This window comes from Phocoena phocoena, chromosome 2 (genome assembly GCF_963924675.1).
Source record: "Phocoena phocoena chromosome 2, mPhoPho1.1, whole genome shotgun sequence".
Lineage (NCBI taxonomy): Eukaryota > Metazoa > Chordata > Mammalia > Artiodactyla > Phocoenidae > Phocoena > Phocoena phocoena.
The window spans coordinates 9,533,063-9,557,234 of record NC_089220.1 but is presented as its reverse complement, the minus strand read 5'-3'; the positions used below and the strand labels follow the sequence as shown (position 1 = coordinate 9,557,234).

Here is a 24,172-nt window from a genome sequence, read left to right as displayed (position 1 = left end):
CCTGCCAGGCTGTGTGTGTGCGTGTGTGTGTGTGTGTGTGTGTGTGTGTGGGTGGGTGTGCACCTGACCTAGAGACTACCCTTTAAGTAATATGTGTGTGCTGTGTGTACAATTTTTACAGAAATAGTTTGGCTTCTATCCTTCAAATATCCAAGGGTATTTGGAAAACATAGTCTAAGACAGACTATTGATCCATTCCTCCAGTTTCCTAAGTGCTCAGTGTATATCAAGTTTATAGAGCATAAGAACTTAACTTCTTACAGAAATGCCTTTACTAAATTTCACTGAAATAATAAGGTCTTTTGCTTTTATATCGGAATGTTATGGCATCTTTAGGAAAATCCTTATGCTGCTTAATAATCTCACAAGTAATGATCCTCATGAGAAAATATTTGTGACATTTGAATCAAGGATAACTTTATCTCTCTTAAGAGGGTGGTATGTTTCCTTTAATCAGACAAGTGTTATATAACTCATCGTATTTCTATCTTTGCTTTGGCTGCCAGGAAATTCAAAGTTAAATTATCTGTTCAAAACCAGTAACTCTATTGGCCTAAATTTGGGGTAGGATCATATTTCCGCTTATTTTAATATTTGCTTAATAATCCTCAATAATAATTTTAACAGTCCTACTTTATCTGAGTCTGGTATATATTACATCTGTTACATATCAGATATATATAGTATACATTATATCAGGTCTGTTTTCGCTTGCAGTTGACAGATATCCAACTCAATTAAGTTAGGCAATAAAAAGTGGGGAGGGGATTCTTATTGGCTCATATAGCTGAAAAGTTGAAAAGTTCAGGGTAGATCCAATCATAAAACTTTAGAATAGGGACAAGTCAAAGGGACACAGGAACCAACCTGAAAGTGCTCCCAGTGACCAAAGCTGGAACAATTTGAACAACAAAATAAATAACACGGAACTGAATTATAACCCAAAGTATAAAAGAAATATACGTGAGTCCATACTATTAATAATATAAACAAATGATGGAATAAATAGGAACAAGAAATAAATCTTCCTTACAAAAGAATTTCAAATAATATATGTAGAAGCTCCCTCTCTAGGATGTAGAGGTTAATTCCTTTGAGGGTGGACGAGATTTAGTGACTGGCTTCCAAAGAGGAGGGTATAAAAAATGGAAAATAGTACCTTTACAGTGGAGAAGCCTGGCAAACACCACCTTGACCAAGTGATAAAGCTCAACGTCACCAGTGATGAGTCATGTTGATATGATATGAACCCTCTGATACGATGTGATGAGAAAGGTACTTCACATCCACGGTAGTCTTTCCAAGACTCCAAAACCCCGTCTAAGCATGAGAAAAACATCAGACAAGCCCAAGTTGGAAAATATTCTATAGGATACCTGGCCAGGACTCCTCAAGACTGTCAATCAACATCATGAAAAACAAGGAAAGACTGAGAAACTATCACAGACCAAAGGTGACTAAAAGGGCATGATGACTAAATGCAACGTGGTACCCTGTATTGGAAAGAGAACATTAATGGAAAAACTGGTGAAATCCAAATAAAGTCTGGAGTCTAGTTTACAGTAACGTGCCAATGTTGGCTTCTTACTTGTGACAACTGTACCATTGTAAGTTATAGTGTAAGATGTTAACAATAGGGGGAACCAAAACTCTCTGTACTAGTGTTTCAGTCTGTTCAGGCTGCTATAACAGAATACCATAGTCTGGGTGGCTTATATCCAGCAGAAATTTATTTCTCAGAGTTCTGGAGGCTGGAAGTCCAAGATCAGGGTGCCAGCATGGTTGGGTTCCGGTGAGAGTCCTCTTCCTGGTTTGCAGATGGCCATTTTCTTGTTGTATCCTCACAACAAAAAGAAAGAGAGGGATCCTGTGTTTCCTCCTCTTTCATAATGGCACTAATCCCCTTTGTGAGGGCTCCCTCCTCATGACCTATTCACCTCCCAAATGCCCCACCTCCAAAAACCATCACATCAAGGGTTAGGATTCCAACTTTCATAAATGTGGAGGGGGGACACAAACATTCAGTCTGTAGTTATCTTTGTACCTTCTCTGGGAATTTAAAATTATTCTTAAAAACAGTTAAAAAGTAGCAGAGGGACAAACAGAAAATAAATAATAAATAGAATAAAGCCAATCCCATCAATAATCATATTAAATGTTAATGGTCTAAACACTCCAATTAAAAAGTAGAATGGTCAGAATGGATAAAAGAGACCCAACTTCAGCTTGTCTAAAAGTGATGCACTTTAATGATAAAGGCACACAGATTGAAAGTGAATGGAAAAGTGATGGAAAATAATTTGTCATGTAAAAAGTAAGACTTAGAAGGATGGAGTGACTATATTAATAACAGGCTAAATACACTTCAAGGTATAGAGTATTCATAGAGATAAATTACGTATAAGCACACACGCATAACCCTGATTGATGGTTTAAGAGAGATCATCTTCATCAAATGGTGTTAGAGCTGTGTTTGGCCCAGTCTTACATTTGCCTTTTTCTCTTCATGTGGCTCCCTGTCCACTTCCTCACCCCACCCCACCCCACTTAACCAACCTTAGCAACCTAGTATTGACCTTTTCTATATTTCCCTATGCTTGTAAAATTATTTCTAAACATATAAGACCACACATACATGTATATATACAAAATATTTCTGTCATTGCTTTAGGAAAACATAGGTTCAAAGCATACACACTCTGCTCCAGCTTCTCTTTTGATACCTCATGCAAATTGCTCCAGGTCCCCAGATATCGTGCTAATTCACTATTTTTAATGAACTATCGAGAACGATCTGTTACTATGAATTATCCACAATTTATTCAACGTTGAACATATATGCTTACATTATTAGTATAAGGATTCCCAGGAGTGGGATTCTGGGTCAATGGGGCATGTGCGTGTAATTTTAATACATTTTGCCAAGTTACTCCCCGAGAGGTTGTAGTAACTGCATGTCCACCAACCATGGGCGTGTGTACCCTCTTCCCTGCACAGGAAGAAGATACCACCTGTTCAAAATGAATTCTGCACCCCCAGCCCCCATGGAGGGTGTAGAGCAGATGGTACTAGGGCTCACACCCATCATTACGGGTCTTCTGGCTCACTTTGGGGAGACAGCAGCATCCACACCCACAGCTCCCTCAGCTGCTGCTCAACTTGTCTGTCGGGGTCCCAAATCCTGGGTCACTTTATGTGAATGAACCTGTTCGTGTCCACCTGGGCCAGGTGCTTCTCTGGGGAAGTACCAGCTCGTCTGCAGCTCACCTTAAAGCATCAGGGCTGTGGGCTTTGAGGAAATAAAAGACCAACTGGATTTCCAATGAGACACAGCCTCCTGGGGGTTTCAGCATATCCTCCTGGCTTTGAAATTGACCTCGTTCTTCCCACTGCAAGGTCATCTTCTTTTCCTCTTGTCAACCCTGCTGGCCGCAGACCCACAGCAGACTTGGGGACGACGCACTGACGTAGACAGTTTAACTGGTTCCCAAGATGTGTGAGGTCAAATGCCTATAATAAATCCCCTATGACACTCACAGCTATTCTGCTTCTCTGAGGGAACCCTAATACTGTACACCACAATTATTCTCATCCAGCTCTATGATAAAGCAAGCTTTGAGCCTTCAGGGTATATACTAAGACCAGCTGTTCCTATGGCCATCGCTTAGACAATGTCTGCTTAACTGTAGATTGGAATTCACTGATGCAGTTTTATAGCAAGTCAATTCTGCAGACACGTATTGAGCACCTACTGTGTGCTCTCTGTGAGGTCTGCCCTCACACTAGTAATAATCCTCTTTTATAATGACAAAGAAAAAAGAAAATCTTGAGATAAGGTAAAAAACAAAAAGTTTATGCTTGTAGTTGTAGCAACTTCATATTAGATTAATCCTCCAAGTGTTTTTAATGAAACTAGACCTTTCATTGGGTGATAAAAATGACTCATGGGTGCCAGCAGTAATACATAACTCTTTTTGTGTGTGTGTGATGATTTCCTAAGAGGCTAAGATCTAACTAATTGCCCAATTCTGAGTTTCTTTAAAAAAAAAAAAAAAAAGAATCTAGCATGCTAACACAGATCAGCGTCTTTAGAATTCAACAGTAGTTTAATTTATACCTAATATTTGGATTGGGAACTGCTTGAGAAGCATTCTTGTCACCTTTTTTAAAAATTAAAAAGTAAGACAGCAACTCCCTTGCCTATTCCATGAAGGTCTTAAAACACACCTGTAGGGCTTCCCTGGTGGCGCAGTGGTTGAGGGTCCGCCTGCCGATGCAGGGGACACGGGTTCGTGCCCTGGTCCGGGAAGATCCCACATGCCGCGGAGCGGCTGGGCCCGTGAGCCATGGCCGCTAAGCCTGCGCGTCCGGAGCCTGTGCTCCGCAACGGGAGAGGCCACAGCAGTGAGAGGCCCACGTACCGCAAGAGAAAAAGACATGCCTGTAAATTCTCTGATGCTCCTCCCATTAAAAGGCATGTCTGATTTGCCTCCCTTTGACTATGCGCTGGCCTCTGACTCTCTTAGAAGAGACCCAGCTTGGGTTTGGAGGCTCATTCATAAGAGCAATACAGACTCTACCTGGCTCTGTCTTTTTCAGGCATATGCTTTGGAGCCCTGAATCCCCAGAAGGACTCCAACCACCCAGAAGTCACTATGCGGGAGAAGCCACGTAGTGAGTCCTTCCGATGAGTCCAACCCCAGCCCCCCTCCCATCACAACTGTGTCATGTGAAAACCGCCCAGCTGAGCCTACTCAACCTCCGCAAGCCTCGAGGTAATGACATGTTATTTTAAACCACTAAGTTTCAGTGTGGTTTGTTATATGGCAATAAATAACTGGAACATTCTGGGTAGAGAAATAAATAGCACCGTCACCCTGCTCTCAGGACTCACAGTTTATAGGGAGACAGAATCACAGTTTCAATACCACATCAGGGCCCTATGGGGTGTATTCAAGGCTCAGAGGGAGCACAGAGGCAAGACTGACTTCCAGATTTGAATAATGAGGGATCTCACGTCTCGTGGGGTTTTTTAAGCTCTTTTATTTAGTGACAGCTCTATGTTCACAAATGTTAGCAGACTCCAGCACTCCTGAAGCCCAGTGAATCCAGTGGGCTCCCGCGTCATCTGCAACAACCGGGTGGATGGTTGTTGGTTTAGGATGGCACTTAAGGACTGACCCTCCTTACTATCCAATCCACATGGCACTGTGCATTCTGAAAATGTGAACGTGGATTTCATTTGCCACAGAAACTCTTCCAGAGACTGCAAACTTTTCTCATGGGAAGCTTAGAAGACGAATATTTCCCACTTCCCAGTTTGGCCTGTAGGAAGGAGACAGAAGAAATGCTATGGAGGTTGGGCTCTAGGCCGGGCAATTTACATCATCTCATTTGATCACAGGTCAGTCCTGTCAGGCAGAGCCTGTTACAGCCATCGTCCAGAGACAGGAAGCAAGTCTCAAGGAGAAAACCATCTGCCCACGGTCAGCAAAAAGCATGGCTGGGATGTGAAACCAGATGTCCCGGCCCCAAACCTCTTTCTGTTATGGGTTAAACTGTGTCTCCCCAAGGGCTTTCCTGGTGGTCCAGTGGTTAAGACTCCATGCTCCCAATGCAGGGGGCATGGGGTCAATCCCTGGTTGGGGAACTAAGATCCCGCATGCCGCACCGTGAGACCAAAAACAAAACAAAACAAAACAAAGAGCAAACTGTGTTCCCCCCAAATGATATGTTGAGGTCCTAACCCCCAGGACCTCAGAATAGCAGGAAATACATCATTGCAGATGTAATTAGTGAGGATGAAATCATAATGGAATAGGACAGACCTCTAATCCAATAGGACCGGGGTCCTTATAAGAAAAGGAGAAGAGACAAAGAGAGAAACACACAGGAGCGGAGGCCATGTGATGATGGAGACAGAGATGGGAGGGATGCAGCTACAAGCCAAGGAATGCCGAGGATTGCCGGCCACCACCAGAAGCTAGGAGTGGCAAGGAAGGATCCCCCGCTTAGAGCCACTGGAAGGAGCACGGCCCTGCCGACACCTAGATTTTGGACTTCCAGCCTCCAGATCTATACAAGAGAATAAATTTCTGTTGTTTAAGCCACTCAGTTTGTGGTCCTTTCTTACAGGGGCCCCAGTCCCCTAGAGTCCTGACCTCCAAAGGGGCTCACACGGGCCAGATTCTGATGATTTACCACGACCTTGACAATCTGAAGTAGGAGGAGCATGTTCTAGGGAAACTTGTAAAGGACTCATTCTCTGCTCACATCAGGCCGAACAACCACAGATTCCACTTGGCCACACTGAAAATGGTCTGGGATGGCCTGGGTGTCTGCATGTCAGGAAACGTTTTTAAGGAGCTGGGATTGTTTTGTTCCAGTGTGAACTATATCACAGGATTCTTATTTATCCAAAGAATTTTCCATGTAAATGAAGACATTTGCAAATTGATTTAGATTAATCAGGTGTGACTGCTGGATAAACAGAGGGAAAAGCTCTGTCACTGAGATCCGGGCACTGGAACAACCAGGACCCTGCGCACAGGCTTGCAACAGAGGCAGCAGCAGAGGCAGAACTGTGGTCCAGGAGAGAAGAAGAAAACCAGAAAGGGAAAGAAACCTGAAAATATGAAAACCATCTTGGGCTATAATCCCCAAAGAGGCCGCTGGACTCAAAGGTCACCCAGGAGATGTTAGTTTAAATTATGGGCTCCCCAAACCCAAATCTGGGGGATTTCTACCTTCTGGTCTGCCCCTACTCCTTCCACCCACCTCTCACCCCATCTCCATGCACAAACAGACACTCACACACACACATACACACGCACAGAAATATACCAGAGTCACACACACACACAGAGAGACACAGACAGAAACATACACAGTCATACACACGCACACACGGAAACATACACAGAGTCACACACACACAGAGACACAAACATACACAGTCATACACACACACACACACACAGAAACATACACAGAGTCACACACACACACACACACACACACACACAGACACAGACAGAAACATACACAGAGTCATACACACGCACACACGGAAACATACACAGAGTCACACACACACACAGAGAGACACAGACAGAAACATACACAGATTCATACACACACACACCCTCGGGCACAGGGTTTTTAGAGACTGTTGCATGTATTCACCACTCAGTGCTAAGTGCTAAGTGCTCCCAGGCGGCAGTATTATCTCATTTTCTTCTCGCAGCAACCCTTTAAGGCAGTTGTTGCTAATCCCATTTTGCAGACAGGAATACGGAGCCCCAGAGATATTAAATGTCTGGTACAAGTTTCCACAGTCGGCAAGCGGCCCAGCAGGGATGCTAATCCTTCCCCTGAGTCCAGATCCGGGTCCCCACCTTTCCCACCAAAACACACAAACCCACGTTGATTCCATCCACACTGTTTCGGGTGCTAAGAATAAAGCAATGAACAAACCAGACCAAGGCCTTGGGCGGTGGGGGAAATGGGGAAATGTTGGTCAAAGGTACAAACTTCCAGTTATAAGGTGAACAAATTCTGTGGATGTGATGTACTACAGCTAACAACACTGTATTACATACTTGCTGACTATAGCTAACAACACTGACTTGCATATTTCAAAGTTTCTGTGAGAGTAGATCTCAAATACCCTCACCACAAAACCGAAAGGGTAATTAAGTGTCGGGATGGAGGCGTTAGCTAATGCCATGGGGCAATCATTTTGCGATACATAAATGTATAAAATCTACACACCGTACACCTTAAACTTACACAGTGTTATCGGTCAATTATATCTCATTAAAGATGGGGGAGAAAAACAACACGTATTGTATGATTCCATCTATATGAAATGTCCAAAAAAGTCTAAAGAGATAGAAAGTAGATTACTGTTTGCTTAAGGCTGGGAGTGGAAATGGGGAATGACTGCAGATGGGCACAAGAATTCTTTTGGGGATGATGGAAATGTTCTAAAATTAGATCGTGGTGATGGTGGCACCAATCTGTAAATACGCTAAAAATAGTAAGTATATAATTAAGTATATAAGTCAGATACTTAAAATGGGTGTATTTTATAAGATGTAAACTGTACCTCAATAAAGCCGTTAATAACAACAACAAAACCGAAACAGACCGGACCCCACCCTCAGGGAACTCACGTTGCTCATCATCCAGGAGTGCCTATTCCTTTCCATGTGAGTCGTCTGCTTCCTCCAGGACGGAACGTGAATGTGCACGGGCATCCCTGGGGGTCTAGCATCTGGATCTGTGGGCCTCAGGTCGGGGTGCATTTCTATCAAGCTCCCAGGTGAGTCCAATGCTGCTGACCCACGGACCACATCTTGAGGACCAAGGCTGCACTACGTCTTGGAGAGGAGAGAAAAGGGTGTATTTCATGCCCCATATCAGTTGTCGACTCTTGTCGACTCTTTTTTTTGGCAGATCAGCCCTGGCTACCTGACCGGTGAGTCTGGGAAGGGGACTGGCTAACAGGATGGGCGGTTCCCCGTGGGACCACCTGCTTCACTCCTCTGGCTCAAGCCCACGTGCCCTGTGACCCCCCACCCCGGGAAGTGCTTCCTTCTGGGGCGCAGTCTTAGGGAGCCAACGGCCCATAGATGGAGGCCGCGTTCTCAAGACCAGCCTCATCTGTATGTCCATTTTCCACCTGCTTTATTCTGTAATTTCTGCATTAGTTCCAATCAGGAACAGGGAAGAGTTACTAGGCTGAATCATGTGAAATTACCAACTGAACAGGTCAGCAGGATATTGACAACTTGGTACAGCTCAAGCTAATATTTTTCGGGTGCCCTCATATTCTACCACCACATACCAGTGGTTTTCACACTCGGGTCACATCAAAATCACCTGGGAATCTGGAAAAACCACGAAGGCCCAGGCCTCATCTTACTTCAGCTCACTTGAGCCTCTGGGTCCTTCATCAGCCCTGTAGACGAGGCTACACACACAAAGGTTTGAAATGCCCCGTGACACGGCAAGCACGATGCTGGGTTCTCTGCTTATTTCATTGAATCCCTGGGACGACCCATCGTGCCTGTGCCTGCGTCAGCTCCTATGGACTCTCACGAGCAAATTGTTAATTTTTTGGAAACTTTGTGAGCTGTCTGTTAAACATAGTTGTTATTAAAAATTAAAGTATATGAACTTACAATTAAGTAAATTATATTAAAAGCATAGGTAATACGTACTCAAAACTCGTCACTTCCTAATTATTCTACTACATTTAACTATCACCTATGCTTCGGGAGCTATTGACAAACATTGTATCAGTGTGTTGGAAATGGTATATCATGGTGTGTGGCTGTAGTCTCTTCCCAGCTCTGCCTTCCCTGGCTTCATGTTGGTGGTTTGAAGTCATCCATGATGAGAGTGTTTATACCGTGGAAGCCGGCAAATGCTACGAATCGGGCGTTACTTCCCCCGATCAGACCCTCGACATCCCCATTTCACAGATGAGGAAACTGAGGTTTGGAGATTAAATGACTTTTCCATGATCTCAGGGCCCCAGTCTGAACTCAGACAGCTGACTCAGGAGCCCAAGTTTTTAACCAATGGGCATATTGTGCTTTTTCTTTGTATCTTTCCTAGGCTTGTGGCATAAATCTCCACCCACCTTCCTGGAAAGCACATCCCGCTCCCCAAAAACTGGCCGCCCCCAGGACCCCACCCCCTCTTCCCCAGCAGCCTAAGAAGGAGGCCAAAATAACGCTCCACCAGCAGGGCCCATGGCCTCTGACAGGTCAGGTACGTCAGCAGAGTCGGGAGTGGCTTCGTTGCCCAAGCCCAGACTCCTGTAGGGTCTCCCCACCAGTGGATGTCCGTACAGTTTTAGTGGGATAAGTTAAATTGGGTGGGCGCTCTTGGTGAAAAAAGTCATAAAGAGATGGCAGAGTCTGGAGGTAAGAGGAAGGCCGGTGGAGTTTTGCCTCACAGGTCGGGGAGGTTGAGAAGATGCACGTTGAGAGAGGAGAATGGGGGAGACAGGAGGGGTGTTGCTTTCAGCCCACCCCCACCCAGCAGCGGTCCCTTGGCCCCTCGAAGGAACCTGGAAGGAGAGAAGAAGGAAAGCCCACAGTGGGGGGGGACAGGCAGTGTGAGAGGTCCAGGCTGGTTTCCCCTCACCCTTCTCTCTCATTTTCTCTCCAAAATGTTGGGTCCCTAATGATTCTACCTCCAAGTGCCACTCCCACTCAGTCCCCAGAGGAGGAGATACTTGGGACAAAGACTTCCCTTGAATGATTCTAGTTTTGTTTTAAAAAAGAGAACGGGGACTTCCCTGGTGGCGCAGTGGTTAAGAATCTGCCTGCCAATGCAGGGGACACGGGTTCCAGCCCTGGTCTGGAAGATGCCACATGTCACGGAGCAACTAAGCCCGTGCACCACAACTACTGAGCCCATGTGCCACAACTACTGAAGCCCACACGCCTAGAGCCCGTGCCCCACAACAAGAGAAGCCACTGCAATGAGAAGCCCGTACACCACAATGAAGAGTAGCCCCCGTGCTGCAACTAGAGAAAGCCCATGCATAGTAATGAAGACCCAACACAGTCAAAATAAATAAATAAGTAAATAAAAAGACAAACAGTGAATGTAGCAAAAAAAAGGAAAAAGGAGAGAAAACTGAGGTCACAACCCGTTTATGACATAGTGTTGACAGCAGGATTCAGGGTGTTTTATTATCTTTTTTTTTGGCACTGGCTTTCCCTTTGTTTTCCGGCAATAATACTGTACATTTTTTATAATGATGAGGAAACAAGTTATATTTTAGTAAGATGGAGGAAGGGGAAGAAAACAGAAGAAGAAATCATCACAGCAATTATACAATTATGTAATTATGGGGCAAAAACTACTTTCACATTAACTAATACATTGCTTTCTCCCAACAGCCCTGCAAGGAGGAAGCACAGACGATGTTAATTCAATGTTTAAAATGGGGGAATATGCTTATTCACCATAAGTAAGATATGGAATCAATCTAAGTGTGTCAATGGATAAAGAAAATGTGGTGTGTATATATTAATACAATGGAATATTATTCACCCTTAAAAAAGGAGATTCTGCCATTTGGGACAACCTTGATAAGCCTGAAGGACATTATGCTTAGTGAAATAGGACAGACACAGACAAACAGAGCATGATTTCACTTAGAAGTGGAATCTGAAAAAGTCAAACTCATAGAAGCAGAGAGTAGGATGGTGGTTGCCAGGCACTGAGGGTAGGAGGGGAATGGGGAGACGTTAGCCATAGGGTACAAGGTTTCAGTTATGCAGGATGAATAAGTTCTGGAGATTTAATGTACAGCGTGGTGACTGTAGTGAATAATACTGTGTCGTGCACTGGAAATTTGCTAAGAGAGTAGATCATATATGTTCTCGCCACACCAAAAAAAAAAAAAAGTTGACGATGTGAGGTGATGGATGTATTAATTCGCTTGATTGTAGTAATTCTTTTACAACATATTTGTATATCAAAATATTACACTGTACACATTAAATATAGTTACAATTTTTATTTGCCGATAAAGCTGGAAAAAATAGGGAAGCTGAGGGCTGGGGGCTGTTGACGTTTCCAAGGTCAAAGAGAGAGTCCAAAGCGGAGTCAGGATCTGGCTTGAAGTCTCTCAGCTCTAAATCCAGTACTCCTACCACTGTGTTGGGGGCACTCTCTGTACAAGTGACATCTATGGAATGTCTTCCATCCAAAACAACCTCCCCTTACCTCCCCAGATCCAGAGGGGGGGATGCTCTTGACCAGGTAGAATGAAGCATTTCTGTGCCCTGACCATGGAGTTTTTGGGGGGATGGGGGAGCACATCCAACTCATTTAGGGCTGATCAGAGTTCCTTCCCTTAGAATCTGGAGTTGAGTCATGGAGAAATAGAGAGAGTGATGAGAGACAGAGAAAGAAGGAATGAGACCTTGTTCATGTGGCTGGTAAGCATGGTTTGCCCTGTGACATGGGGAACAGAGAACGTAGGTCTGCAGGGACATAAAAATAAAGCAGAGACACAAAAAGGAATGGAGATGAGAGACGAAGGGAGAACCTGAGTGACCTTCTAAGGCCTTCATCAAGCTTAGCTCTGGGCTCACTTTGGCAGCACATATACTAAAAGTGGAACAATACAGAGAAGGTTAGCATGACCCCTGCACAAGGATGACATGCAAATTTGTGAAGCATTCCATATTAAAAAAAAGCTTACCTGTGCTCCTGCCCTACATCCTTATAATAAGTGCCATTTTGTTTTTTGTTTTTTTTTAATTAAGGTGGGTTGAGTTGATAACTGTTTCTTGCAGCCAAAAGATTGCAAACTAACAATTCGTTACTGCATGGATGTACCTTCCTCACACTGACTTTGAAACTTTTTAATTTTCTAGGAGGCCTATTTCACTTTAAGTATTTACCGTTATTTGTCATGGGACAACCAAGAGCAAATATAATCTTTGTCAGCGGCACCCAGAAGCAATCCCTTTAAAGAAAACAAGGATGCCTGCCACAAACACCATGACATTCACTATTTTCTGGAGGACTTGGTACATGCAATAAGGTAAGGAAAAGAAATAAGAGAAACAAATATAGGAAAAGAACAGGCAAAATTATTATAGTTTCAGATAATATGATTATCCACCTAGTAAATCCACTGAATATCATACCGAACCTGTAAGAGTTTGATAAAGTGGTTGGATATGATATAAAAAAACAAAAATCCATCATTTCTCTGTATGCCAAAAAAACACGATTGTAATGTGTAATGGAAAGAAGATCTCACTAACACAATGAGAACTGTAAAATACCTAGGAGTAAACCTAATGAGCATCATGCAATTTATATGCAAAACACCATAAAACTTTACTAAAAAACAAAAAAGGAAGAACTAGCTAAATACAAGGTATACCCTGAGGTCAACTGCGTTACTGGTCCCAATTCTTCATCTCTGTCTGAATCCATTCCTTACCTTGGCCTCCTTGCGGACAGAGTATATTCCTCCAACCCTTGATTCTAGGCTAAACCATGTGACTTGCTTTTGCCAACAGCATGTAAGCAGAAGTAACAGTGTACAATTTGGAGCCTAGGTCTTAAGAGACTTCTGCTTGCTTTCCTGCATCTCTCCCATTTCCATGAAAGAAGCTTATCCCAGACCTGATGCCCAAAAGGAATAAAAAGGGAGCCGACCTAAGCCCCAACTTCAGTGAAGAGCTAAGCCCAACCAGATGTATCTATAACTTGAAGGGGAGCTACCCAGACAAGCCCAGCTCAGATCCGCCATGTCCAGCCAACTTACGGACCAATAATAAATAGATGTGTTTTAAGCCCACTGAGTTTCGGGATGCTTTGTTAGACAGCAAGAGGTAACTGATACACCATATTCCTGGATGGTGATACTCAGTATTGTAAAGATGCGTTCTCTACAAATTAATCTATAAAGTCCAGTGTGATTCCAATCAAAATACCAACAGATATTTACTTCTCTGGGAGTTAGAGATTAAATGGCAAAACAAAATTAGCTGCTAAATTTATGGAGGGAAAAAAACTAATGGAGGAGAACAAGATATTACCCCATCAGATATTCAGAGGTACCATAAAACTAGGCTAGTTACACAACATGGTAACAGACAAATGAACCAATGGAACACAACCAAGGGGGAGATGATAGATAGATAGACAGGGATAGGATGTCACAGAAAAATAGAGATAATGCTATATTACAAATCAGTGGTGGGGGGTGATTGATTATATAGTAAAGAGCATTGAAACAACTGACCATCACTTTGAAAAATGTAAAAGTAAACTCTTACATCACCCTAAAATAAATTCCAGGTGGATTAAAGACCGACATGCAATCAATCAAACTATAAAAGTACTAGAAAAAAGTACAGACAACTAGTGTCATAATCTTGGAGTAGAGCAGGCCCTTCTAAGCAAGACAGAATCCGGAAGCCTTTGAGAAATAGATTCACAAATTTTACTCCATAAAGAGTAAACGTTCTATACAGCAAAAGACCACAGATAAAGTGGAAATACAAATGACAGCTTGAGAGAAAATATTTGGAGCACACATAAAGGCCAGAGGTTGCCCTGGCCGGCTTAAAGCTCTGACAGTAAAGGGCCAAAGGTCCCATCGAAAAATGAAGGGTATGAACAGGCAATTCACGTAAGAGAGAAGAAACGCCAACAAGCAGTACAAAACATGCCAGCCTCTCTATTAGCGAGAGACAGGCTGTGCCAGGCTGTCGTCACCCCCACCTCTCAGCCTGGCACAGCTAAGACTGACACCTGCAGGGGGGCAGTGTGACTAGCCAGCAACTCCTCCTGCGGGATCCTGTCCCCCAGGGGAAAGGGCAAATAGGAGCCTTGCACAGTGGTCTCTGAGTGTCGCTGTGACAATTAAAGGTCAGAGGTGGCTTCCTAAGTAGCAATAAGGAGATGGGTCAAGAAATCAGGCACACTGGTTCCCACTGAGGGCAGGAGACTGATCTGCATGACACATGGAGAAGTCCATGAGTTGTTCACGATGCACTGTTTAATGAAAACACACATACCCATCCAGAGAGAGAGAGAGAGGGAGAGAGAGATGGCCTGGGACTTCCAAACTTTAAACAGTGGCTCTCCCTCAAGAAATGCATTAAATGTTCCTTAAAAAACTAAAAATAGAACTACCATATGATACAGCAATCCCACTCCTGGGCATATATCCAGAGAAAACGAAAATGCAAAAAGATACACGCACCCCAATGTTCATTGCAGCACTATTTACAATAGCCAAGAAGACATGGAAGCAACCTAAATGTCCACCAACAGAGGAATGGATAAAGAAGACGTGGTACATATATACAATGGAATATTACTCAGCCATAAAAAAGAATGAAATAATGCTATTTGCGGCAACGTGGATGGACCTAGAGATTATCGTACTAAGTAAGTCAGACAGAGAAAGACAAATATATGATATCACTCATATGTGGAATCTAATTTTTTTAAAAATGATATAAACGAACTTATTTACAAAACAGAAAGAGACTCACAGATTTCAAAAAAAAACTTACCAGAGGGGAAACATGACGGGGAGGGATAAATTAGGAACTTGGGATTAACATACACACACTACTATATATAAAATAGATAACAAACAAGGACCCTGCACAGGGAACTCTATGTTGTATAATAACCTATACGGGAAAGGAATCCGAAAAAGAATGAATATATGTATATGTATAACTGAATCACTGTGCTGTACACCTGAAACTAACACAGTATTTTAAACCAACTATACTCCAATAAACATTTTTTTAAAAGCGTTAAAGAGGAAGGGAAGATTTTCACTCCTTACTTACACCGTCCTGTATAGTTTAAAATTTTACACGGGCATGAATGGTTTATGGAATCCTAAAAAAAGAAAGAAAAAGAATAGAAATGAATGAATACTTGTGTTGTCCTATGGGACAGATTTGGGTATAGAGATAGAGATAGGGATACAGGCACACCTGGTTTAACTGTGGCAACCCTGCGTTGAGCAAGTCTACTGGTGCCATTTTTCCAACAGCATTTTCTCACTTCACAGCTCTGTGCCACATTTTGGCAATTCTAGTAGTACTTCAAACATTTTCATTCTTATTATATTCGTTATGGTGACTGTGGTCAGTGATCTTTCACGTTACTATTGTCATTGTTTGGGGGCACCAAGAGCTGTGCCCACAGAAGGCGGTAAACTTGACCAATAAATGATGTGTGTGTTCTGACTGCTCCACCAACCAGCTACTCCCCCATCTCCCTCCTTCTCCTCGAGTCTCCCTATTCTCTGAGGTACAACAGTCTTGAAATTAGGCCAATTAATAACCCTACAATGGTTACCCTTTAAGTGTTCAAGTGAAAGAAGGGTCGCATGTTTCTTACTTTAAATCAAAAGCTAGAAATGATGAAGCTTTGTAAGGAAGGCATGTGGAAAGTTGAGACAGACATAATGCTATCGCACACTTAGTAGACTACAGTATAGTGCAAATATAATTTTTATATGCACTGGGAAACCAAAAAATTCATGTGACTCCCTTTACTGTGATATTCAGTCTATTGTGGTGACCTGGAATGAAACCCAAGATATCTCTCTGTAAGCCTGCCTAGATAGATATAGATATACAGATAGAGAGAGATATGAAACAGATATGGATACAGATTTTAACTCCCTCACCACTTTCTGGTATAAATTCACTGTCTTTAAAAGCTAGGAGCCCTTCCCAAGTGACCCACAGAACTGTGTGTGTCCTAAGCCATGAAGAGAGCCATCGCCAATTTAAGGCACAATCAACCTCATTAGCCTGAGCCGGTGACATCTTTGTCTCAGAGAGGACACCGGGAGTGTCATTCCAAGGGGAAGAAAAGCTGGGGATCAGCCCCTGTTAATGAGCACTGTCCTGCTAAAGCCCCGCTAATCCGGCCCCGCGGCCCCCATCCCAGGATTCAGCCCCTCTCTTGTGGCCCCCGGGCTCCCTCACCGCAGCCTCTTTAAATTCCACCTGCACATCCTTCGTGTGGTATGTGGTCCCCTCGGTAAAGGCTTCAGGCATGAGTGTTTAAAACCTTTATTAATCCTGAAGTCTTTCCTGACTCCATCTCTTTCCCTTCCCAGGTAGAATAACAATGATGGGGATGACAGAGCAGCCAGCACGGGCTGGGCATGTGTCCTGCCCAGGTGCTGGGCTAAGGGCTCTATTTATAGGCGGCATCCAATTAGGTCCTGGACACCCCCTGAAGCAGCCGGTATCAGTAGGCTCAGGGCACAGATACGAAAACCAGGGCAGGGCCAGGGCTCCCAGGGAAGCCTGCATGCCCCCTTGTCTCCCCAGGTCCCGTGCTTGGCCCTGCACCAACCGCTCACTCCACATTGGTCACTGTCTCCACGGAATTCATGTTTCAGAGTCTGTCTCCTGCCTTGGCTGGAGCTCTGCCCTGTTCATCTTTGTATCCCCAGCTCCTAGCAAAGGGCAAAGGCATTGGAGGAGGGAAGGGCACGAAATGGAGAAGGAACAGATCCTGGGAGAGAAGGGGGAGGAGAGAGATTCAGAAAGGACAAAGAAAGTGAGGGCATGATGTAGGGTCCTGAGAACAAGGCTGAACGGGGGCAGGGGTGGGCAGCCCCGTGGGATGGAACAGCAGCAATGATAGTCAAGACAAGAAGTAGTCACTTTTCATCATGGACCTTCGTCCCAGTGTTGGCTAAAAATAGTGCTGTCCCCATGGGAACTCTGCGTTCACACAGCCCTCAGCCGAGTCTTAAGTGGCCCTGGTGCAGGAATGTCAATCCAGGCTTCACCATGTGCTCCCTCAGTGCCTCTCACACCCAGAATCTTCCATCTGGCAGGCCTGTCCCCGCCCTCACGGAAGGCAGGAGCAGGCTACTGACGCATGCACCCAACTCACAGCACCTTCCTGAACCTCTGGCCCCAGTGCACCCCACACCCAGTTTACAGAGCTGTTCCAGTTGACTTGGCCCTGGACTGAAGACCCAAGTCTCAATCGTGGCCTCTCCTCACCCCCTGACCTGAGGTGCAGGATCCCTTCTTGGCCCTGTCTGCTCAGACCCCTCTCCTGGTGTTCTGGGCACGCCTGGGAGGCCCCTGTCCGGGACTCTGAGCTCAGCTGCCCCTGCCTCACAGATGCAGCCAGTTACAGTGAGATCCTGGACCTGCCCCTTCTCCCCGAGCCTCCGTTCCTCATCTGGAACATTCATCGCTCTATTTCATCCATTATCACCAGCATTAAATGGGAAAATGCCTCACTCATGCTTGCCGAGCAGTCCAGGGTGGATGGTTTTGTTTTTTTTTTTCAAAAGAGACCATGTTCCTATAGCTTGCATTTGACCTCCCAGATGTTCTGTCGTGGGTCTAGAAACAGAACACTTAGATGCAATATTCCACAGGCAAAAGTATGAACTGTTGGGCTTCCCTGGTGTCACAGTGGTTGAGAGTCTGCCTGCCGATGCAGGGGACACGGGTTCGTGCCCCAGTCCGGGAGGATCCCACATGCCGCGGAGCAGCTGGGCCCGTGAGCCATGGCCGCTGAGCCTGCGTGTCCGGAGCCCGTGCTCCGCAACAGGAGAGGCCACAACAGCGAGAGGCCCGCGTACCGCAAAAAAAAAAAAAAAGTATGAGCTGTTATCAACATCATATTCTCCCAATGCACTTCCAATTCATTTGAAGAGTCCACCCAGCCCTCCCTCTCGGAGAGAAAAGGGGGAAAAAGTTACTTTTGTGCTTCTAAGGTTGCTGTCCTTTGCCCTGGAAAGAACAAAGGCACGTGAGTTACTAACTCTGCTTTTATGCCGGAGGCAACCATACCTCTGAGAGGTGAAAACGCTCGCCTGTGTCACCAGCCTCACGGGGCCTGGGAAGCAGAGCCAAGCAGCCTGGCTCTCCATCCCCAGACGAGAGTCATTCCCACCACCTTGTCCTGCTCTGCCTGCTAAAGCACTTTCAGTGCCTCTGTCGGCAGTCACGTAATTTGGACCGAATGCAGACCAACCCCCCAGGACGGCAAAGAAAGAGACGGCCTCAACAATTCAACTAAAGGGGATCCCAATGACCGAAAAGCGCTCATTTCCAGAGAGGATGCAAACAAAAGCAAACTGGAGCGCATTCTGTCGTTCTGGCAACAGATGCTTCTGGGGATAACCGTGTGTGAGAGGCTGCTGCATTCTGGATCTCTTCAGCTTTGCCCTGAAAACAAGCCACTCTTCACAAAAGGCGAATGCATCTAAATTTCCAGTGGCAGTGATGAGAATGCCCCACGCACTGGAAAGAATGAACGTCCTTGAAGTCCACCCCACTTCACAGCAAAGAGACACACCCACTCTTCATAGCCAGTTCTTTGGCTGGCTGGTGGTCACCTCCATCCCATCAAGATGCTGGTCAATATCCAAATGACCCCTCTACTTGGAAGCCCTCAGCTCGGCTTGGTCTGTAAACCGTTGCTACGTGTGGGGAAGGATTTTCCCTCAAGTACTGAACGTAATAGCAGGCAGTGAGAAGGCTGCGTGGGCCAGCGGATGTCCCCGTGGAGATGGCTTTTGGATTACTGAAGACAGCAATGTATCTGGCCAGGCCTGCAACCTTCCAAAGAGAGATGAAGAAGCTGCTGGATGGGGAAAAGCATATCTTTTTTGGAGTAAAAGGAAGGGGAACAGCACCCGAGTTGGATGTTCAAGGTTCCTCTCTGAACCAACAGAGGTAAGGAAAAGGGCAGGGGGAGAAACACAGCCCCTGGAGTCAGATAGATGTGGTTTCCTGGTGCCTCTCTGACACTTCCTAGCTGGGAGATCTCCCCTTTCTGAGCCTCAAGCTCCTCGTCAATCAAATGGAACAAATCATCATCCCCGCTGATAGGGGGAGGGTGAAGTAAGGCTTGAACATATAGTGTATAAATGCCCAGCATGGTCCCTTCACTGCTTTCAGTGTTCAATGTGTGGGGCTCTTCTAGCAGAATTATTAAGCAGAGACCCACGAAGATCTTAATGAAATGTCTACACATGGCAGAAGCTCTGATGGGCAGTATTGATTAATAAAACTGGGAAGAGGTATGAATATATATAACTAAATCATTTTGCTATACACCTGAAACTAACACAACGTTGTAAATTAACGATACTCCAATACTAAAAAAACAAACAAATAAACAAAAACACTGGGAAAAACCATGTATAACCTAAGAAATCCAACATCCTGTAGGCCAGATCAATCTAGATGTTGGTTCCATTGGTGAAGTTAATCAAAAGGGTGGTATGGACTGACCTGTGTCCCCTCAAATTCAGTATTGGAGCCCTAACCCTCAGTGTGTGACTGAAGTTGAAGAAGGGGCCTTTAAGAAGGTAATTAAGGTTAAATGAGGTCATAAGGGTGGGGCCCTGATCTGATAGGATTAGTGTCCTTATAGGCAGAGGAAGAGATACCAGGAGTGCCTGCACACAAAGGCCATGTGAGGACAAAGAGAGGAGGTGACCAGCTGCAAGTCAAGAAACCAACCTTGCCAGCACCTTGATCTTGGACTTCCAACCTCCAGAACTGGAGAAAATAAATTTCTATTCTTTAAGCCACCCAGTCCCTGATATTTTGTTACAGTGACAAAAACAGGGGGTCTTGAGTCCCATCTGTCACTTGCTGCCTCCAGGGTTTTCATCTCCCTGGAACTTGCAAGGATAGCACTGAAGCCCCACCCAGAGCATCACAGGTACATGCAGGTCACCTTCTGCATGGCTGGATGGTGAGTGCCAAGGGGAGAGGTCTGCTTTGGACCTTCTTAGAATGATGTGCAAGTAAGAGAAATGGGTTCACAGCAATTCCTCCTTTTCCTTACCTCCAGGGGTGGGTTCAGTGGTGGCTCCCCAAAGATATGCCCATGTCCTAACTCTGGGAACGTGTAAATGTGACCTTATTTGGGGAAAGGGTCTTTGCAGATCTAATCCAGGGTAAGATGAGATCATTTTGGATTTAGGGTGGGTCCTAAAACTAATGACGTGTCCTTTATTTTTTTTATTTTTTTGACATCTTTATTGGGTATAAATGCTTTACATTGTTGTGTTAGTTGCTGCTGTATAACAAAGTGAATCAGCTATATGTATACATGTGTCCCCATATCCCATCCCTCTTGCGTCTCCCTCCCACCCTCCTTATCCTACCCCTGTAGGTGGTCACAAAGCACCAAGCTGATCTCCCTGTGCTATGTAGCTTCTTCCCACTAGCTATCTCTTTTACATTTGGTAGTGTATATATGTCCATGCCACTCTCTCACTTCATCCCAGCTTACACTTCCCCCTCCCCGTGTCCTCAAGTCCATTCTCTACATCTGCATCTTTATTCCTGTCCTGCCCCTAGGTTCTTCAGAACCTTTTTTTTTTTAGATTCCACATATATTCATTTGCGTATATTTATTTTTCTTCTGACTTACTTCACTCTGTATGACAGACTCTAGGTCCATCCACCTCACTACAAATAACTCAATTTCAGACAAGTGTCCTTTAAATATGAGAAAAACAGAGAGAGATCTAACACACAGAGAGACACTGGGGAGGTAGCCCTGTGAAAATGGAGACACTTAATGCAGCCACAAGCCAAGGACCGCCTGGAGCCACTGGAAACTGGGAGAAGCAAGCAACAGAATCTCCCCTAGAGACTTCGGAAGGAGTACGTGCCTGCCAGCACCTTGTCTTCAGATCTGTGGCCTCCACAACTGTAAGAGAATAAATTTCTGTCGTTTTAAGACTCCACGTTTACCATAACGTGTTAGGATGGTCACAGAAAACTGATATGCCTCCCCATCCCCAGCCAGTTCAATCCCTAATCTTAGATTCATGGACAAGTGAAATCAGAAGTAGCAAATAATGTCATGACACAGAGTTTCTAATGACAACAGCTCCCGTTTCTGGAGGATTTGCTCCTTGTAGACCCTGGGGTAAGTGTATTACACCCGTTCTCTCCCTCGCAATGAAGCTCAGGCGAGGTGACTTGCCCAAGTCACAAAGCTCACACCTGGCAGGGCCAGAATGAGAACGGAATCAGTCCAATGCCAAAGCCAGTGGGATACTGAATCAGATCTGCGGGTAACAGCAACAAAACGCTCTGTGAGCCCCAGACAGTGGCAGGAGGACCAAAAACAGAGTTGATGTAACACACCCCAGCACAGATGAGGAAACGGTAGTTCTCTGGGGTTTGTAGCAAGAGGATTTTATCTCGATGAACATACAAGGGTCTGTGAAGGATGATAATGCCTTTGGGTCCCCTGGTGACCTACAAAGATCCAAACAGCTGGTCGCACTGCATGAGCCCAATCATTCAGCAAAAATCCAAATTCTGTAGCCTCTGTAGCTGCTTGCGGTCTGTCTGCTACTCACTCTGCAGTTGGTGCTGCCTCCAGGGCAGGAAAGTGGAGGGAAAGGCAGACATGCACGCAGCAGTTTCCACCACACAGCAGGGCCCAGCAAGAACAACTTCAAGCCGGTGGTGAAAGGCATGTACTCATTTACTCACTCACTCACCCACTCTTTCTACAGATGTCTCTACGTCCTAATGTTAGAAGTAACAACTATGTAACTAGTTCGTATGCTCTCTAATCTCCAAACACCCTCCCTGATACATAGTAGATGCTTAATAAATACCGGTTGAACTGAACTGAACTTAGAGAAGGGGAAACCGAAGCCCAGAGAGGCGGGAGTCTTACCCAAGCTCACAAAGGGACCGAATGCCAAGCCTCCACAGAGCCCGGTCACATTCTCTTAGCGCACTGAGGCTCTGGGTCTGGGGCCAGTGTCTATTTCCCTGCTCATCCGACTGCCTCCTGAGCAGCTGCTGGAAGATGATAGGATTTTCAAGAGGCAGTACTATGGGGAAAAGAGGTATCCTTGGCAGAGGGAGCAGCATGGACGGATGCTCCGAGGAACATGTAGGGGCCAGGTCAGCCCGACTGCCTGGGTACTGGTCTTTCTACTCCCTTCTTTTTAATTAATTAATTTATTTATTTATTTTTGGCTATACTGGGTCTTCGTTGCTGTGCGTGGGCTTTCTCTAGTTGTGGCGAGCGGGGGCTACTCTTCGTTGCGATGCACGGGCTTCTCATCGTAGTGGCTTCTCTTGTTGCGGAGCACAGGCTCTAGGCAAGCGGGCTTCAGTAGTTATGGAGCGCGAGCTCAGTAGTTGCGGAGCGCGGGCTCAGTAGTTGCAGCTCCCGGGCTCTAGAGCGCAGGCACGGTAGTTGTGGCGCATGGGCTTAGTTGCTCCACGGCATGTGGGATCTTCCCAGACCGGGGCTCAAACCCGTGTCCCCTGCATTAGGAGGTGGATTCTTAACCACTGCACCACCAGGGAAGTCCTCTACTCCCTTCTTGAAGGTCACACGCTCGACCCCCTGGGCTTCAAAGTATTTCCCTGTAAATGTCATCCTGTAATGCTTTCAGAAGAAAGATAATGAACATTTCCTAACTTCAAAAGAGTGCTCACAGTTTTCCTTGCTGCCTTCTCACAGATCCTAAAATTAAATGGAACACTGAAATGCTCCAGCCAGGGGGATGGGAAAGGACAAGGCCCCATCCCCTTATTAAGTATCATTACAGACAACGGTAGAAGGAGTTAGATTTGGGGACATCATTGCAGGGCAAAGCAGGATATTAATGTCCTAGGGTTGCTGCAACAAATGACTGCAAACTTGGTGGCTTCCAGCAGTGGAAGTGTATTCTCTTCCAGCTCTAGAGGCCAGAAGTCCAAAACTGACAGGTTGGCAGGGCCAAGGCACCTCTGAAAGCTCCAGGGGAGGGTCCTCACTGCTTCTTCTCACTCCCGGGGGCTGCAGGTGTCCATGGCTTGTGGCAGCATCAGCCCAACGTGCCTCCGTTTCACAGAACCCTCCCGCTGCTGTGTCTTCTCCCCTTCCTCAAATCCCCCTTTCCTTTCTCTTATAAGAATGCCCATCATGGGACTTAGGGCCCACCCTAAATCTAGCATGATCTCTTGAGATCCTTAGCTTAATTACATCTACAAAGACCCTTTTTCCAAACAAGGTCACAGTCACAGGTCCCAGGGGTTAGGACTTGGACATATCTTTTGGGAAACACAGTGCAACCCACTGCAGGGGAAAAAAAAAAAAAGGAGGCCAAATGCTTTTAAGGCCCTACACTTTCCACAGAGGATACAAACTAAATGGCCCGCAAAGGCCTTCTAAGGGAAGGCCAGTTCTGTGGCCTGCATTGTCAGGGAGCCACCTAACACATGGCAGGGGCCACATGTCTTGGGCCATAACAGTGACGGGCCGGGTGAAAAACAGATACTTCCATGAAGCAGCCTGGATGTGGGAGAGGCCAAAAAATAAGAGGTAAAGAATGTCAGAGCTGAGAGCGACACTGCTAGGTATAATCCAAAGTCCTCAAGCGGCCGGGGACATTGACCAACATGGCATCATAGGACCTTTCACACAGCATGTTCACATCCGTCAAATCATGTGGGCCCTTCCACAACCCTGGCAGGTGGACAAGGCAGGATTAATGACTCTCCCTAACAGATGCGGAAACTGAGGTCCAGAGGTTGAGTGTGGTGGCCAATGGTCACCTAGCCAGGAGGTGGCAGAGGCCTACATTCTGGGGCCGATCCAGGTCTCTCCCCGTTCC

At 45.4% G+C, this 24,172-nt stretch overlaps 1 non-coding gene across 1 annotated transcript; it reads left to right on the top strand.

Annotated features, from left to right (window-relative positions):
* The first annotated feature begins 12,120 nt into the window (after positions 1 to 12,120).
* LOC136119479 (U6 spliceosomal RNA) lies at positions 12,121 to 12,227 on the top strand. Its single transcript, XR_010655481.1, has one exon. It is a non-coding gene; the product is annotated as a U6 spliceosomal RNA (small nuclear RNA).
* Positions 12,228 to 24,172: the final 11,945 nt, after the last annotated feature.